Source organism: Diprion similis, chromosome 4, assembly GCF_021155765.1.
Source record: "Diprion similis isolate iyDipSimi1 chromosome 4, iyDipSimi1.1, whole genome shotgun sequence".
In the NCBI taxonomy this organism is placed as follows: domain Eukaryota; kingdom Metazoa; phylum Arthropoda; class Insecta; order Hymenoptera; family Diprionidae; genus Diprion; species Diprion similis.
In genome coordinates, this window is record NC_060108.1 from 22,986,338 (window position 1) to 22,998,169 (window position 11,832).

The 11,832-nt window shown below is 41.2% G+C and overlaps 1 protein-coding gene across 1 annotated transcript in view; it reads right to left on the minus strand.

Annotated features, from left to right (window-relative positions):
* LOC124405112 (broad-complex core protein isoforms 1/2/3/4/5) overlaps window positions 1-8,192 on the minus strand; it is a 69,685-nt gene extending 61,493 nt beyond the window's left edge. The window contains exon 1 of the mRNA XM_046879733.1: window positions 7,758-8,192. The gene's annotated coding sequence lies outside the window, so the exon portion shown is untranslated. The remainder of the gene's footprint in view (window positions 1-7,757) is intronic.
* Between the last annotated feature and the right edge of the window lie 3,640 nt (window positions 8,193-11,832).

The following is an 11,832-nucleotide window of genomic DNA, read 5'->3' on the forward strand; positions in this document are numbered from 1 at the left end:
TTCGTTGCAGCAGAAACGACAAAATTTCACGCGACATGTGAGAGATTTAGAAATTATATATATAAAAAAAAAAAATATTATGCAAATTATTGCATGTTTTATATTATATAATACACAAGTCCGCATAACTTTCTGAATTATATACACACTTCCGGGACGATCGGTGAATACAAACAGACGGACAATCGTCGGATTTATCGTAAATTTTCAAGGACCGCGTTTCATACGAAAGAACAACGCGCAATAATTTATATATTATTAACGTATAATATCGTTGTTAGATTTTAAATTACAGCGGATTCGCGATGGATCCAACACCTCTGCAGTTTAACATTTTGGGAAACTTCGCGGATATATAGCTCGCAGAATGTAACGCTAGCCCGGATCCAGGAATATATATATACGCACACATATATGTATATATGGAAATATACATATATGCATAAGCAACGCGAGTGAGCCTGAAATACATTTCTTTCGGTTTTTAGCTCGCACTTAGGATCATCGTGCAGCAGATGCAGCGGTAAGAAGCGACGCGAAAGAAACGCGGCGTTATTCACCGAGGAGCTCCGGAAGATTCTGGGGAACTGACGTTGAATTAGACAAGCTGAATAGTAAAGTGTTGCAGTAGGAAATTCGTCGAACTGCAAAATTTGAGGTTTTTTCAAAACAACGATCGGATTCAAGTATCTAATCCGAAAACGAATCGCTGAAAAACTTTTGTTTCCTAATGTAGGTGCGCAGATTGTAGATATTTTTACGTACGTATAATTATACCTGTATAATACATAAATGAAATAATTAAAACAAAACAAGTAAGTGTATGAAATATAAAATAGATATAATATTATAAACGCATCGGATGTAACGACAACGGTACACGCGAATGAAATTGAAAGTCGAGGTAATTCAAGGCTGATGAAAGTGAATCCAAAATTATACCGCGTGTAGTCAATTTTCGTATAATTTATCAAGCGCATACGTATATTCGAAAATATTTAACGCCTTGGTTTGTTCGTGATTCTCCATCTTCCGCGTATCTCCAGATCCGCATGGTATAGATTGCTTAACCCTTTGAGAAAAAAATTGCAAAAATCTAGGGCATAATTCATTTCCGGGAAAGTTACTCCTCTACACATATGCAGATTTGATGTAAATTACTAGTTTTTGAGGTCACCGATTATAAGTCTGATATCGGATTTAAAAATTCACGGCGGGGGATCCAATATGGTGCACAAAAATTTCAAATACGACCGAGTCCGGAGAAAAAACTCTGTCCAGAAGTTCTTGTGGTCGTTAATTACGAATTTGAAATCAGATTTTGAAAATTCAGTATAGCGAATCCAATCAGCGACCTCGAAAACCCCTGCATCTCATTTTCTCATCGGATTCGATCAAATTTGAAATTTCCGTGCGCCGTGTTAAATTTTTGAAATTTGATTTCAATTTTGTAATCAGCGATGCCAAAAAACATGGAATACCATCTCGTTATAAAAGTTGACTCAGCATACTAATGTGTGACTCAAAGGGTTAAGCCGGTTTTCAGCTTTACGACTGCTACTGCCGTTCCTGCTGCTTTGCTGCTTTGCTGCTTTGCTGCACAGCTTAGTTGGCTTTGCTACATAAGCAAAGAAGACGTATAACGGCTCGGTACACGTATACCTATATATACATGCACATATACATAAACATATATCGACGTAAAGTGTGTGTATCTGTGTACGTATACACACGTCATACCGCCATTCGAAAAACCGGGTTTATTATACTTAGGTGCAAAAAAAAAAAGAAAGAAAAAAAGAAAAAAAAAAACTCGGCGGCAAACACGAGACGCGGCTCCCGGTTGCATTTTACGCTTATAAGAATTGTTGCACGCAGACTCCGCGTCCTAGACGCTTGCGGAATCTTTTTTCTCAATATTTGACGTATCCAAGGTGTCTGCCTCGCACGAATAAGAACTGAAGGAAGCGTTCAATTTAATCCTTCAAACGCTGGTCAAAGAATTTTTGTTATATGTACATATGTAACTGAAATGTATCTATAATTGTGAGTTGAATAAAGTGGTTATCTACAACAGCATTTCCGTCCTATCATATTCCGCAGTGCTTGACCACGATTCGACAGGCAATTAAGGGCGTATCCTGATCGGTTTCGACGTCGACGTATGTCTATACATACATATCTCCAAATACCCAAGTCCTCACGTATCGCAAACGTAAAAAAGGTCTTTAAAGCGCGATTCTGTACGCAATTATAAAGAAAAACAATCCAATAAACTGTCATTTTACGGATAAATAACTTGCCCTTTTCCGCGTTTGAGAAAGATGGACTTTAATATTTAGTCAAGGTCGAAATCGATCAGGGCACCCTCCGGGGGGCGGCTCCCCTCGAGAGGATCGCATCGCGTATCGCGTCGACCGCATGTGCGGAATGCAGCAGGCGACCTTTCGCCGCTGCGTAAGAGACGCAGCAAATATGCGTATATGTATATAGTGGATTACGAACGCAATTCGTGGATGCGGAGCAAGCAGCACCGACTTGGTCGTTGGAAATAGGTCATTGGCATATAATTTTATAATTACGCTGCAGCAGACAACGAATAGACAGACGGCTGCAGTCGCTCCGTAAGCAGGCGGCGCCGAATCGCTGCGAATTGCGTCACCGAGGCCGACCGACCTATCCGCCTGCTGCACGCGTACCTTGATGTGCATGCAGACACCATATTCGCAAGTCGCGAAAGTTCAGGAACAAGCGACGAGGGTCAGGCGTACACGCCACCTCGACACTTGTTCACCGCTTTACGTCCGTACGTTGGGACTCGCACGCGTGTTTTCTACCGCTTCGCATATGCACACAAACGCCCGTAGGAAACACTCGACAAAGGACCCAGCCAAAACGCTCATGCCTCCATGCATAAACATAGACGACGTCGTCGGTTAAACGTTCACTTGTGCAGTATTATGTGCCTACGGTATAAATATAACACGTATGCATATACATACATACGTATATACAGATAAGTAGTTATAGATATAGCAACGTGTATGAATTTATCGATATAATGTATACATGCATGTATATGTATGTATTTAAGCCGTTGCAACTATCTTACATTAAATTATATTAATATTATACACACAATGTACATTTATATATTTATTTACCTCCATTTCGTCGACGTGCAATTTTTTATTTTTTTTTTCTTATTTTCTTTTTCAATCAATTTCGCAACGATCACCTACATTTTAGATATGTGCATATGGTATAATATGCATGCAGCGATGATACGCTGAATTAGCGAGAGCTACTAACAAGTATGTATTCCAGTCGATCGAATTGCTTTTTGTTTAGGTATAAGAAAACTCAAGGGAGACGTTAATTTGTAAATAAATTTATGTGTTATATACATATATATGTAACTCTTGCCGCCAGGCGATGTATAAAATATTTGCAACACCTTGCGCATGGCGCTGCAGTGTGAATTGAGACATAATATGTATAATATCGTGTTGTCGTAATACGTATACGAGTAAACAATCTCCTTCACCCTGAACAGCTGATTCTCATAATTCAGCCTATTTGCGAATCCGATATTTACAACCTTAGCACGGTTTGTCGTAAAGTAGGTAAGGAAAAATTTGATACTCGATTCCCGCAGCTCCCGGATCGCAAGTTATATTTTCCCGCTGCAGCAATCCGCTGAGCACCGCATCGAAATAAGAAATTGGACAGAAAAATAAGACACCCACGCACTCGGTGAAGAACCGAGCCAGGTTCTAAGAATGAATCATTTCAAGAGCCTCGCATCTGCACCGAATCCTGCTGCAGACATGCACGTTGCGTGCACCGTCACGATTGCAGCGCAACGTGCATCGCGAATGCGTTTTGTTTAAATTTTTCATCAAATTTCTTTTTACTGTATAAAAAAAAAGTTCATCGGTGAAGAAAAAAAGCCAGAAATCAACGAAATGTGTAACAGCAGCTGACATGGTTCGTTGCGCCGTTTGCACGCGGCTGCAATTGCGATATTCGTGAATCATGCATCACGTTGATTCGATCTATCGGCGATGCGCGTGGAAAGAGGACCGAGAGAAAAAAGTCAAGCATTTCACGATTCGGACTGAATCACATTCAGAAGTTCTCCGTCTAACTTAATCTTGAATTCAAAAGAAAAGCAACAAAATCTTTTTCAAATGTATATATATGTATATATGTAAAAAAAAAAAAAAAAAAAAACATCGATGCGAGCCAAATTCGATGCAGATTTTTTTCGACTCAATTCAACAGTTTCGTCATATTTCACATATTTATCTCTTCTACCTATTTCTGCAGAATATAATATAATATGCCTGATGCACATTAATTTGCATCGGTGAATTTTTATTATACTGCACGAATCTGGTGATTCACGATCCAGGGTTTATTATAATAACCCTTGACATTCGAGTTTAAACGAATTGCCGGCATTGATCGGGTGCATATTTTTGTTTTTTTTTTTTGTTTGGTTTTTTTGGTTTTTTTTTCACCACCACACGAGAGAGTACGAAATCGGGTCAAGGGTGAAAGTCGTAAGGTGTTTATTTTTTTTATCTATTTCTTTTTTCTCTTCCTCTTATTTACCTTATTAATTATCATAATCACCATCATACCTGTACCGCGTCTTTATTTTACTCTGAGGCAGAAATTTGTGCGCCAAGTACAAACGTCGGCCGTGGAACGTATCGCGTGCAGGCATCGTTTATATCAAGTATATACAGTATATATCGCGACATTTTTGCTCATTCGAAAAGAGTTTTTGCAAGCGGAAAGGTTTCTCCGTTCCAAGTGGGCCTCCCTCGCACGTGTATAAAACAATATAACAGTTAAAACGAGACGTTATAATAGCATAAAGCCTCGCAACAAGGCCGAGCTAGATATTAAGTATCGCGGTTTAGAAGTGTTCTTTTATTGCAACTTTTTTTCTCCACATAATCAGGGGAAGCACACATCCGCCATGGTTCTTATTATTATTATTATTATTATTATTATTATTTTTATGTATAAATCTTTTCTTAAATCTATTATTAGTAACAAGGTGATGATCGTTGCGAATAATTACGATTATATTACACTGCAAATATATTATTTTCATGGCACGGTGAAAAAACAAATACATATAATATATTTAATATATGATAATTGTAAACCATCCTATAATTTAACGTATATACAGTATATTCAACCACATTTTGTACAAGTGTTGAAATCGAACGCTGCGATATAGTTCGATGAAAAACGAAAAGACAAAAAGAAAGAAAGAAAGAAAGAAAGAAAGAAAGAAAAAAAATAATAATCGTGATTTATTAGACGAGATTAGATCCGAGCGAGATAATCTCTCCACGTATATGTATAGCCTATTCAAACTATAGGTACCTATGCACTATCCGTGTGGAGGCATGTGTGCTTGAATGTATGTATGTATGCATGTACGTACTCGCGTGTACAACATTGCCGGTGCACTTGTCAGGAGTATGACATAGCTGGCTAGAAAGTTAATCTATAATGATAGTGATTTGCGGCGATATTGTAGGTATCTACGTACAATTGTACATGATCCGGACACGTAGCGTGTGATTTTTTGCCGATAACGGAGCGGGTAATCTAGTTACTATGCGTCTTATCTAATCTCGAGTAATTTGAATGATATTTTTTGGAAAGTCCAATACCATTATGCAGTATAGTTTGCGGAACACAGGCAAACTACTAATAAAATTCATATTCTACTTCGTTACGTAATAATTTCTTGAAAGTCGATTTTACGCATTATACATGTATAATGATATCTCAGGATCTGTAGTTAAAAGTAAGTATATTGTAATAACGAATGTTATATGTATATATACTCGTACATCGCGGAAGGATTTCAAGATAGAATTTTCTTTTTCTCTGCGAATTATTTTGCCAATTTAATTTCAAGGATAACGATGCGTGCAGCGTGTGCTGTACGTGATATAAATAAATTATATCCGACTGTCAAAATTCGATAAAATTCTTGCGTAATTACACAACGACAACGACGACGACAATGATGACGACGACGACGACGACGTTTCGCTGTAACCGCGAGAAGCAATTTAGAAGCAACGAATATAATCGAAAAGAAGAAAAAGACTCGCGAAATTGCAAACAATAATTAGTTGTACAAAATTAGGTATATATAGTAATTATATACCTTATACGTCAAATCTTGTTTATCGGACGATTATCCGGACGAGCTTTTGCCTGTGTAGAAACACTACGTAACACGCTTACGTCCGAAACATACTAATATACATATATCTATACATATACGTATATATGTATATGCTGTTATTATGCGTGCGGAAGAAAATTTGTCATAATATAGGTGAGTATGTACGTAGGATGTATATTATGTATATACATATATATACACATACACACATATACATATATATACGTGTGAAACTATATGTATATATATCTGACCACGAGTGCACACATCGCGACAGCAGATGTCCACGCAGGCATATAATATAAACATTTATTTAGACTCGCGGAAGGAATTTTTTTTTCTTTCCTTTTCAAGTTTCCTTTTCTTTTTTCGCTCTAGAAACGTACGTGTATATACGTTTTATACGTTTTGTTAACCGCGTATTTCCATCGTTGCATTCGCGCCTGCGCGCTCTCGTCTTTATATATCTCTACGCGCTGCGTTAGTTTATTACAATTAAATGTTGCACACATGATATTACATTTACATAAGTAGGTGGAACACTGAGGTAGCGAATGGAAGATAATTATTGCAAGATGTACGGGCTTGCCGAATAATTAACTAGCATCGTTGGCTGTTGTACGTTAGCCGCGATGAGTGTAAATAAAAACAAAATAAATAAACTTAAAAAAAACTACTACTCAAACCACGTGACGGAGGCGAAATTCTCGGGGATAGGAGTATACCCGTAGGTACCTACGTGTGCAACGTTTGTATAAAGCACATATTATTTTATGGAATATCGGGAAACAGCTGCAGCGACATCGATGAAACGAAACGAGTGTTTACAGTTGCGCAACGATTCGGTCCGATCTGCGCGGCAACGTATAATTACCCGCACATCGTCAATTACAGAGACGCCTTAAAGAATTCGATGGTCGCCTAGGTTGGCTAGGTTGGCTAGCTAGGCTCAAATAGACTCGGTTACGGCCGAGTGGCGTAACAGTCTGCGGGGCGTCTGGCCGGCATTGCATAGGAAGCCCGGAGTCGGCGGCACTCTATAGTAATATAGAACGCGACAAAAGGCGAGCGCCGACATTCACCTCGTCTACTGTCTAGCGATCGTCTAGCCGAAGCGGTACCAGTGCCCCACTCTCCGATTCACGCCGGCCTGCGTTGCGTTGCGTTGCGCTGCGTCGCGCTGCGTTGCGTTTTCGAGTAACGCACGTGCACGCGGCGCCCGCATACATATACAGTCGAGGCGTTTTACCAATGAATGTCAGGCTAAGGGCCAGCGAGAAGGCGCGCGCGACGCGCGAATGCACGCGTTAGTGCGCGCTGCGTCGGCTTGCACCTTGCGTCTTGCGTCTTGCGTCTTGCGTCTTGCGTCTTGCGTCTTGCGTCTTTCGGTACAGACCCACACACACACACACACACAGCACACTCTCTGCTCGAGAGCTAAGCTGCGAAGGCCACGGCTAACCGCCGCGTGTATAATAGAGGGATATGTGGAGAATAAAGCATTTAGCGTACGTAGCCTACCTACCTTGTGCGATGCTTGTAGATGAAAAGAGGCAACGTGCTCTCTGCTCCTGCTGCCGTTGGTGCCCCGCGCTGCGTCCTTGCGTTTCGGTGCCGTTCCAGGCGCTCCCGTGCAGCTATTGAGTCGTTTAAGTCTCCCGCTCTTCGCCTCTCGGTCTTTGCTCCTCTCTCTCTCTCTCTCCTCTCACTCTCGTCTCCAGCTAACGAAAAGCGATATGACAAATCCTCTTCTTCTCCTTATACTCTTGCTCTTGTTGGTCTTATTTTTTATCGCGTTTCTCTAGTCTCCTCTAGGCGTCGCTATGCAGCGTCTGCGGCCGTCTAACGAGCACTCGGAATTCCTGCAGTCGTCCGCCCATCGCCGAATTTAGTTGGCGGTTCTTTTTGTCTCCCTTTACTTATTCTCAACGTTTTTTTTTACAACTTTTTTCTTCTCCTTCTTCTTTGCCGGCAAGTTACGTTGCGTTGCGTTACGTGGCGTTGCCTTGCCTTAGGTTAGGTTAGGTTAGGTTAGGTTAAGTTGGCTCAGCTTAGCTTAGGTTAGTTTGTCAACTGTTTTCGTTTACTCGATTGCCGTCGCCGATGCGAGGCTGCACGCTTCACTCATACACGCGCATGTCACCACTCTTTTTCAACTTCCGTTCAAAACTCCCGGGCATCCCCTCGCCGTTGCAGTTCGAGCCGTTCCTTCTTCCGAGTCTTTCGCCACCAGTTAGAATCTTATTCCAAACGAAGTGTAGGTAGAAGTATTTCCTCCTCTTGAACCTCCTTCTTTTTCTCCTCGTTGTCTACCACTTCTTCTTCTTCTTGTTCTTCTTCTTCTTATTGTTCTGCTTATTTTTCTTCTCCTTCGTCTCCTTCGTGAGCAGTGTTTCCGGGGTAATCCGGACGAACGAGTGAATAAATGTAGAATAAAACCACCAAAAAACTGAACCAAGCGAACCGGTATACGAGCAGCGAACGTTGTTAATACCAGCTGATTTTGCGTCAAAGTTCAACGGTTTAGGTCGAAACTTGTGTGCGGCGTTAGAAACTGCGGAGCACGTTTTTGACGAACGATTACGTATACGCTTTTCACCAACTATGTTTTTAACAGTAAGGCAAAAAAACAAAACAAACAGTCCGACGAACAATGAGATTATATGTGAAACTTTCGCAGTCTTGTTCTTCTTGTTCTTGTTGTATATTGTTGTATTTATTTACGTTGTTTCTCCTCGGTTTTCCTCCTCTTTTTCTTTCTTTTACAATTCTTTACTACTGTCTTTCCTTATTTTGATTTTTAACTTTTCTAAATAACGATCAAACTCTCGCGTGTTACGTATGCACAATTATAACAAATTCCTTGCGCCCAATTTCCGTACTTTTCAAATTACTTAGGTACTTGCGGTACGGTTATTTCTACCACATTTCTACATGCATCTACCGGTATTTACACACGTCTATCCTATATACGAATACGTACGTATATATACATACATGCATGCATATATGTATACGTACGTGTATATATAGGTATAAAAAGGTATACGAGTCCTAGGTGTACATCATCTATATACATATATACGAATATACATATATACGAATATGTATATATATATATATATATATATATATATATATATGTATATAGATGTATATATATTGACGGAAATCTCACGTTTGCGAAGGAAGACGTATAATAATGGAATTGTAGCATATACGTATACACATGTATCTAGATACATAAGGTACGTACATACTTAGATACATATGCACATATATGTATATATACACGTGTATATATGTATATGCATGTATGTACAGATATGTATAATATCTATATATACAGTTAGCACGGAGAAACGATAAGTAAAGTATAAACTTGGAATTAAGAAGCGGTGATCGTTATTCGCCGATGACACCAGCCGCCAACCTTGTGGCACAGCTTGGACACGGGACTACCTAGTCGTAGAATGATTGGGAACGCAACTGGGCAAATCGCTGCGTCCGCGCGCGGGTTGGCCGGCCAAGCGCCTCTCCCATGCAGTTTTTCGGGCGTGTTTCTGTGTTGGTGAGGAGAGCCGAGGAGGCAAAGTATAGTTACCGAAATGGTAACCCTGTGGAACCACTTTTTATTGAGTGTCGCAAAATTCATAGGAACCTCTAAAGAGAGAGAGAGAGAGAGTGCGCCGACGAACGAGGAGGGGGGGGGGGGGGGGGGGACTTGCCGGCGAAACGGGGCAAGGAGGGGCGGCAGAAACGAGCGAGAGGAATGGAGGGGATTCAGGGGAGAGTAACTCACTCGCTGAATATTCTCTCTTCCTCTCTTCCTCTCCTCCTTCGTGCCCCTCCCCCACCCCCTCGGCATCGAGGGCTCGACGGTTCCTCTTTCCCCTCCCTCTCCCTCCCGCAATATCTTCGCCCTTCTCGCGCCACCTCGCCCCTCGTTGCGGGTCCTCACCAATTCTTTCCTCCCTCCCTCCCTCCCTCCCTCCCTCCCTCCCTCCCCCCTCCATGTCATCTCCGCGCCGCGGCGAAACCTCTTTCTTCCTCCCTCCTTCTCGCCCTCGCCCACCTCCCTCCTTTTTCGCGTCCCACCATCCCTGCAACGGCAACCACCGGGCTCCCTCTTTCCGCCACCCTCCCCCTCCCCCTCCACCACCCCGCCCGTTTCAACGAAACCCCGACATCACCGCGGGACCCCGCCGTCGTTGCCCCGGACGGCATTTAGCCTGTGCATAGCCAAACTTACGTACAGTTAGCTGCGCATCAAACAGTAGGTACCGCTGATTTTTCAACATCGCCTGGGCTTTCGGCGGGGCTTCCTTTGACCGACGCACGACTTCTGCTAAGAGCGAGGCGCTCGACGCGCGATTCTACCGCTCTCGCTGCCACTCCACTCCACTTTTTTTTTCTTTCTTTTTATACATTATACCTATGTAGGTACATACATGACAGCCGTATGCATACTAACACTGGATTCTACATCTACGATCTACGATCTAAGTTTGTATTCTGCATCGTAGCTGTATGATACGTACATACGTACCTACCTACCGTATGATGTGACTTTACGTTCGACAGTCTATTTCATATTGTATACGCAGCTTGCATACTCTAATACAGACTAATATTTTATACGTACGTATAATGCCTCTATGTATTCATATACGTTACTGTAGGTATGTGATAACGAACGTTTTAGACACTGTGTTTGAATTCCTTGAACGTTTGAGACGCGTGTGTACCGCGTTTGTATAGGTACACATACGCGTTGTAAGGCATATGTACGTACGTGGAGACGTATTTGCAATAGTTTTATACGAATGGCGATTCGATATTTATTACACAGGTAGGTATGCATGCACGCTTATATCGATATTAACGACTACAATGTGCCGGTATTGGTGGATGAGTGAGTATTGTGTCTTTCTCTTTTTATTTTCCTACTATTAAATCTCCTCTCTTTTTGTTTCATTCCTTGAATGATTGTGTACCTCGCTGCTGTATGCATGTATATATAATTTATATATATATATATATATATACATACTTACATGGAAGCTTAAAATCTTTGAACTCACGGTGGCTCTTCGGCGGTATTCCGGATTGCTGATGTCACACACGGTGTGCACTGTGCACTCGTTACACATACGTTATACATACAGATTTAGACACGTGGCGCAGATGCCGATCTACCACTTTTTTCTATCTATCTCTTTCTCGCGTTGCGTAGTGATTTCCCTGATTTTCCAGTTATTTTATTTATTTATTATTCATTTTTTCTTTTCCTTTCACTATATACAATATACATAGATCTCCAGATCACATGTATTACACTGAAGCAATCACGTATATCTGGATCATATGCACAGGGAGAAAGAGAGAGAGTGAGATTGAGATGTAGAAGAAAGAAGGATAACAAGAACGCGATCATTTATTACGATCCTACCGTAATATCTACATATATACATATACGTATATATATAAAATATATATAATATGCGTGATTTATTCGAGCCAGAATGCAGAAAATCGGCATTACATGCAGCGTCCTTGGATGCAGGAACGCGAGCTGCTGGATCACGGCGGCGGCGGCG